Below are 8,187 nucleotides of genomic sequence, written 5' to 3'. Positions count from 1 at the left end.
TGCTGCTGCTGCTGCCATATAATCCGCTGCGGGAACCAAACGCCAAGGAAATAAAATATTAAACAGCTCAAAAAGAATAGCTGAGAAATATTATTTTCTTTTTTTGGCCAAAGATTTATCGAAATGTTTAAAATATTTTGGTGTCTGGATACAATAAGGCGAAACTGTCATTGTCATGGTAGTGATAGGCGAAGTGCAGCACAAGGGAAGCGTTCGACTCTCTCGGGGGTTGCCACACAACAAATCACCGGGGCTCGCACATACACGCACAGCTGGGCCGATCAACCCATAAGCTATTCATGATGCCGTGGAATGTCGCCTGCAATCTCGGTAGCAATCAGCCTCATGCAGTCACCAGTGAGTGTCCCAGCCTCAGCCTCTCTCTACTCACTCTGCGCTGGACACCCAAAAAAGAAAGAGAAAAGGACAGAATGAGATGGGGGGGCTGTGCCTGTGCTGTATCAACCTCGTCGTCTGTATATAGGCGCTGCTTGGGCTCAACGCACAACCAGGACAAACACGCACTCACATGTGTCGAGTCACCACCCCCAACAACGCGCGAGGTTATCGGTATCGAACTTGGCCATCAAATAACAAATTGCCGGGGCACCAGCAGTCGGTCCGGCACTGCTGCTCTCCCGGCAGGATCCCTCCATGAAAAAAGAAAAAGGCCCAGCGAAAAAACTCGGATTGTCACACGATGGCAAAGGTGTATAATATAATCATATATATACTGGCGCTGTATGGGAATAGGAGGCTGGCCTCTATACACACACACACGTAGACGAAGGAAAAATGTTCGAATGTGATGGGTGAATGGCCGGTGAGCGCGGACCACCACCCAAAAATATCAGCAGCAACAGCAGCAACAGTCGGCCCGGGAGGTCAGGAATGAAAACGCCCCCACAGCAATCGTCTCTCTCACTTTTTCCCCCTTTTTTTCTTATGGCCCAGGAACTCATTAGCATATGCAGCAGCAGCAGCAGCAGCAGCAGCAGCAGCAGCAGCAGCTGCTGTTGTATCCGTTTAGATGCTGGGAGACCCCCGGGTCAGAGGTTAGATCAGCAGGAGGAGCTCCTTTTATTTTTTTCTTCCGTTATTTTTCTGGAAATTCTTTTCTAATTTATTTTATTTCGATATTGAGATGGATACAATAATACAGCGGACATGTGTACATATTTTCCCCCTTCTTTGACCACAGCTAACCCTCATGGACTTGGTACGACCACACGTTGATGTATACACGTATCTACCCCCTCCCGATGACCATTTTCCAAAAAGTGTGACAAGTCAGCCGGAGTTCGAACGGCCCAGCGGGCGACTTATTTTTTCCTCTTCTTCTTCTTCTTCTTCTTCTCTTTATAGACGGCCCTTATGCCTTGACTGGGCTGACTCTTCTTTGCGCACCATCAGCCGGAGAATACAAGACGAAGAATCTAGGACCCGGCAATGATGAAACTGGCTGATTGTGGGCCGATGCGACGTTGTTTGTCCCGAGAACAAATAGCAAAAATATAAAAATAAAAAAAAATATTTAAAAAAAGGGAATGTCAATGCGACACGCGATGACGATAGTGCCGCCGACCTGCCCTCCCCTCCCCCCCTTATCGTTCATCATCGTGACGTCGTGCTATTATGATTACACACGTACGAAAACCATCGACTCTTCCCACGACAATAGGCAACGACACACAACAAATGTATAGACACACAGAGAGAAAGAGAGAAAAGGGCATTCACTTTCATCGGAGCAAAGAAAACAGGATGCGTTACGCCACGCATTTCAACTGATTCTATTAAGCGAGAGAATCTAGCGCAATCGCCATCTTTTGTTTTCTTCTTATTACAACATTCAATTACGGATGGATATATACGTCTTGTACGCATCTCTAACGCAGCAAAGAGCTTTTGTTTCTATTTATTTATTTGCCGCTCTCCGTTTTCTTTATCTCTCGTTGGCCTTATTTTCTTTCTTTTTTTAATTACTCGAGGAGTAAGTCGAGCTGCTGTAACAACTTCCGGCTTGGGTTTGCGGGCCGTAACGGCTGCGAGGGAAAAAGGCAGCAGCTCTTGATGTGACGAGCGTCATCAACATTAGCAACAGCTCCTATTTTTTATTTGTGTTATGTCTAGAATTAACTGCCCGGGCTCTGCTCTCCTTTTGTTTTGTTTTTTTGGTGTTGGTTATGTTAGATGTTGCACTCTCTATTATATCCTGTGTGTGTGGATCTATTCGGCTGCTTATTGTCTGTAGACGAGCTGGTTCCATGTCGGTCGGGCCAGATCACAGGCAGTCAACGGAGGCTACGCTTTAACAAGTTACACGCTCTTTTCTCTCTCTCTCCATCTCCGCTTTTTTCCCTCGCCATTATAAATTCGAGTTTCTTTTTTGTTTTGGTTCCTGTCGAGTTAGAGAGACGGGCGGGGGGATGGGAGATATTTAGACGTGCCGGACACGCCCCCGAGATCCACACTCTCAATGGTTTACGTCGATATAATATACTGTCTATTATATTATAAGGTGTAGTGTGTATGTTGTTGTTGTAGTAGTAGTTGTTGTTGTTCTCCTTCCTGTTGGGTGCGAGAGACTAAACACACATAAAACACTGTCAAATGAAATTTCAGTCGGGCTGACAGGCCAATCCGCCGTATTTCATTCGTTGATAACACGCCGCCCCCCTCCTCTACACGCCTCCACCTCCGCCGCCGCTATATATCCAGCAGCTCCTTATAGTTTGGTCTCTCGTTGCGCACCGTATTTTTAAACGTATATTATTGCGCGTGCGGAAGGTCGCACCGTCGTCCGTTTAGTGACAGAAAACGATGGAGGCAAAACTTCCAATCAACTTTTTTGTCTGGGGGGGGGGGTCTGGCTGGTCGGGAATGGTTGTAAGTTAGACGCTAAGTAAACATTTCCCTGGGAAAAAAAACAAAACAAAAATGTCTTTAACCGCGTTATATTGAATTACTTACAAATTTATTGACTCTTTTTTTTTCTTTTTTAAATAAATAAAACGCCCGTTTCGGGCTCGCCCCTTTTATTTTCGTGCTTCCATTGTCTCCTCTTCCGTCTCCCTTCATATTGTGGCTGATATCGCCGTCGACGTTCGATTTAAAGTTTGGAATATTGCCGTGGAATTTTCCTCGTCGCCTCGCTGATTCGATCAACAGAAATCGAGGACGACAACACTCAGCCTTTTTTCGTGTGCCACATTTTATCAAAAGTTGAATCTTCTCGGAGAAAGAAAAAAGGGGGAGGAATAAATTGGATAAATGTATTGGATAGGAAACGGATATCTGACGATCTTTCTTCTCTTTGGTTTCGTGAACAGGCCTTTTTGATTGTATTATTACACGGATTATGTTGGCAGTATAAAGATAAATTGGTCTCATCATACCAGCCAAACATTTTATCCTGGGGTGTAAACTGGGGTAAAGTAATGATCGAACAAGAATGGAATTCTACTCGCGATTAAGAATAACTGCACAATGCTAATTCTCGGCCTTACGGTTTTATATGTACATTTGTTTGTTTTATCTCGAATTTTTCAGATTTTTGTTTGAAAAATGTCTCAAATTTTATACTGGCGCACTTTTTTAAAAAATATATGGGATGTAACATAGGAAAGAAATAATAGTCCCACAATTCAACCGTAGTTTTAGTAAGGGACTTAACATTAATACCTGCGTAAAACACTCATCATAAATTCGAATGAGTGGATTGTTAATGAATCACTTTTGACAGATTGCCGGTCTCTCTCCCCCCTCCTTTCCGTCCCTCACAGACTGGCAGCAGAAACAAATCGATGAACAGCTACGCGCTACTAATCGTCTAATTTTAAACTCTAGACCGTAGAGACAGCGCAGCAAAGTGTATAGACGCTCTTGTAAAGCTCTGGTGCTGCTGCTGAGCGCATAACGGGTCGAGTAGGTAGAGGGGGGCGCGGAAATTCCGGTGCGTATAAACAACTCAAAGTGCATCGGCGCAGCATTTGCTGCTGCCTTCGCGAGAGGCCAAACCAAAAACACAAAACGCGTTAGATCAACCCGCGTCAGACATTGGTGCGAGTCACACCGCGGCGACTTGACGTCTATGCACACACGTCGACTGTGGTTCGCTGGACGCTTTTTTTTACGAGCCGAAATGTCGGTCACACTCATCAGTCGGGATTGTATAGTATATTATCAAACGCATATTATATAGACGGGGTTTACAGCAGCAGCAGTCTCTAGACGCACGTAGCGCAACGTCTAATGTCAAAATTCGGCGGGTGGGTGAACGCGCCAACCGTTGGTTTGAGTTGCGCGCTTGAATGCTCTCCTCTCTCCGCTCTCTTGTAATATTTGGGCTGGTCGGCCGGCCGCCGCGCGTCCCTCTTTTCACACCGCCCAGCCTTTCGGTGGCGCGCCGGTGGCAGCGGGGGCGGCGGTGAAAGTTCAACACCGTTCAGCCCACCACCACCGCCGCACACACATAACCAGGCAGACACGCACACCGCAATTTGAGTCCGTACTTCCGCAATCAAAAGATTCACTTAAACACTTGGCACGGCAGTAGTACGTCCATATAAACAACGAGTTCAGGCTTCCATATTTTGATTGTCTGCAGCTGTTTGATGTCTCATAATAAATGTACAGTGCCTTCTTTATTGACCTACTCGAATGAGTTACACAAAAGATTTCATTTCCAAGTTGTTTTTTTATGTCAATCCAAAATTCCTAATAAGAGACTCGTCGACGTTTCATAGTTCTTCGTAAGTTTGGAATGACTTTAGTTTCACTAAGGCGAAATAATTGTTTGATTTAACATTCTTGTGTTTAGTTCTGTCTATTGATTGTTTGCTATAGCTGTTGATCGTATACACACATATAGTACCAACTTGTATTTATGGTATACAGCGTGCACCGTTGTGCGTTACATCGAACGTGAAATCCGACGAGAAGTCCGAGAAAGGAAGTTGCGTGAAATGACGAGGTCGTACTATATTTATTGGTGGAGAGAACGACGGGGCTTGCTGCTGCATGGGGAGCAACGCTTTTGAAACTTGTCATAACTTTTGGTCTAAACCACACGACTTTCATTTGCATATCGAGTTTAAGGAGTTTGAACGTGGTAAATGTCATGCCACGGTCGGCAGACTGCCAAACGGCAAACAAGTGCACCATGACGACCACCACTACAGCACTACCCACTGCCTCCAACTAACCAATACAAATATACAATTTTCTTGGATTTGGATAATGCGACGAGCCGACGAGGTAGCCCTACTCGCTCTTTTACCAATCCCAACAACTCCGAAACGAGATTGGTATCGTTGCCCGTCTCTATCTCCGGCCTCTGCCCGTAACATGAACTTGCATGTCCCTGTTTTATTATTCACGTAACCCTGGATAAGAAAAAGATCTTCCTTTCTGAAGTTTTTCAGCTTTTTAAACTAAATCTCAGTAACATCAACACCACGCCATCTATCAACAAAGATTTGCATCATCACCTGTGCGATAGCGAAATACAGATACCCGAAGAGCTGCATATCGTTTTTATCAAAATCAAACAAAATAGTATATGACGTTCAATAACCCGCTAAAGGCCGTATAACCACAAACTACAACTAACCACACATATTCTTGAAATAGATCTATGCATCACACAGGGTAATCAAGAGTTTGCAGTCAGCATACTCAGTACTCTTCTTTCTAAAGACGAAATGAAATCCTTGAAGATTGTTTCGGGGCTGTTGTCACTTTGTCCAACAGAGTCCTGGAAGAACTGCTACTTTGCATCACCACAATTTAAAACATTTCAGCCACAGAGTTTCACTGCAGCATATCCTTTACAGATGTAAGCTAACTACATGTGATATAAATTTACCGATACAGGTTGTAGAATTGGCTCTAGTACTGCTACTCATTCACCTTAGAGGCCTTAGGGATTAATAATTCGGAAATTTTTCCGCAATTATGTAAAGATTTGCTAAATTTATTTTAAAGTAGTTTTGAAAAAAAAATGTTCCTTCCATTCCGTCCAGTCTTCCGAGTGCCTAAGGAATATATTGGATATCACTAGGTGGCTAAAATTATGTCTGCTAGATGGCGCGAGTGTGTTAGGACTGTTAGTTACTCAAGACGAAATTCCGCCATTTCTTAAAACACTGATCGGAATTTGGAAACCACATGTTGAAAACGTATCGTTGGATTGGATACTTAATACGGCGTACTTTTCTTTCTTGACATTTTTATTCGTTATAATGGTAATTTCTCTTAAGATTCTTGGATGTGACTGTGATAATTATTTTTGTGTGAATTTAGGTATCTATCTGGTAACAGCCTATAATTTCTACATGGCAATTTCATCTGATCATGTGGTGGCCTGAGCAGCTGAACATTTTGCCAAAATGTCCTTTTTCCTGTACCAGCGTCACGTTTGTCAGAAACACTTCAGAACAATTTGGGTAAATATAATGTTCAACTTTCTAACTCTGAGACTACAGATTTAGTTAGTGCCTATCTCTTCAACCTATTTCAGTTGTGGAAATTGAACCTTTGAAAAGCTTGCCAACTGTACATTCCTTTGCAACATTTATTCTGAAGGATTTCGTAGTTTAACTTAACTTCGATCAAAATGTTTTTTCATTTGAGAAATTGTTGCTTGATAGTAATTGAGTTGTTTGCTTTTTTTTTAAAATAGGATTAACACCCTGGTATCTGGTAACAGCCTCTAATTTCTACATGGCAATTTCATCTGATCATGTGGCCTGAGCAGCTGAACATTTTGCCAAAATGTCTCTTTTTCCTGTACCAGCTTCACGTTTGTCAGAAACACTTCAGAACAATTCAGGTAAATATAATGTTCAACTTTCTAACTGAGACTACAGATTTAGTTAGTGCCTATCTCTTCAACCTATTTCAATTGTGGAAATTGAACCTTTGAAAAGCTTGCCAACTGTACATTCCTTTGCAACATTTATTCTGAATGATTTTGTAGTTCAACTGAACTTCGTTCAAATTGTTTTGTTATTTGAGAATTGTTGCTTGATAGTAATTGAGTTTTTTTTAAAAATAGGATTAACACCCTGGTGGAGTTTGAGCTTCTTTGTTGCTGCCCAACTTACACATGGATTTGACGTAGCCAGCTGAGGGCTTTAATTCTTGTAAATAACATAAAGTGACATTTATTCGTCTTTTAATTGACAGCATTTCCATTGATGCTGAAGATTATTTAATTCATTTCATTTCGGTTATAGGTTGATCATGTATGTTCGTGTAGTTGCTGTCCGATGTGGGACGTTGTTGCTGCCTATGCTGGTGAAAGATCTTTCTACATCAAGTTCAATTGTCCGTTCCTTGGTGCTGATGTTGTGTTACCGAAGTTGCATCATATTTTGTTTAATTGTCATCGTGACTATTGCAGTTTACCGTTTATAAGTTCAGAAGCAACAAAAAAAATTTGGGATGTTTATGTCAACAAATAATAAACATGTTTCCGGGATTGGGAAAGGAAAGTAGAGGATGTTGGAGGGGGGAGGGAGGATATTTCAAGTTTGGATAAAAATTCAGTTAATCTATAACCCTACAAATGTTGCCCTACCAATTAATCTCCAAACCCCACAAACATATACCTTCCAATCCTTCAAACCCCGAAGTTTCACCTACTATACACCTACTAACCCTTAAATTTATACCCTTAACCCTATAAACCAATGTTAAACCTTAACCATGTAATATCCGTAATAAATAAAAATAAATATATTGCATGAACTAAAGTTTTTATTTTCTTTTTAAAATGTTCAAAAAATTCAATAAACAGAGCGTCCGGTTCAAGACTGTTTACTACTGCACGAGTTTAAACGCAACCCGCCACCACCGCTGCGGCAATGAGACAAAAAGCGATGGTTTAGTTTTGCGGAAATCTGGGTCAGTCAAGTTACAAATTTTTCAAACTCAACAACTTCTGTCGAATTTTGCATCTTAATTTACTGGAGCAAATAGCGATCCTATGTGTTTGGTAGATGGTTGTTTAAAAAACAAACAATGATGGTGAGTTTTTTTGGCTACTCAAAACACCCCATTGTTTGTTTTTTAAACAACCATTTTCTTAACTACCAAACACATGGAATCGCGATTTGCACTAATAGACTAGATGCAAAATTCTACACGAGTTCTTGAATTAGAAAAATTTGTAACTTGACT

General features: G+C 41.9%; 1 long non-coding RNA gene across 1 annotated transcript; it reads left to right on the top strand.

Annotated features, from left to right (window-relative positions):
* The first annotated feature begins 6,088 nt into the window (after positions 1 to 6,088).
* On the top strand, positions 6,089 to 7,759 carry LOC124196283. The gene is made up of 5 exons (XR_006875643.1): positions 6,089 to 6,248; positions 6,307 to 6,449; positions 6,686 to 6,835; positions 7,061 to 7,148; positions 7,242 to 7,759. It is a non-coding gene; the product is annotated as an uncharacterized LOC124196283 (long non-coding RNA).
* Positions 7,760 to 8,187: the final 428 nt, after the last annotated feature.

The sequence above is a fragment of the Daphnia pulex genome, chromosome 6 (assembly GCF_021134715.1).
Source record: "Daphnia pulex isolate KAP4 chromosome 6, ASM2113471v1".
Classification (NCBI taxonomy): Eukaryota; Metazoa; Arthropoda; class Branchiopoda; order Diplostraca; family Daphniidae; genus Daphnia; species Daphnia pulex.
Note: the sequence above shows the minus strand (reverse complement) of the source record. Positions and strands in the feature narration are given on the sequence as shown.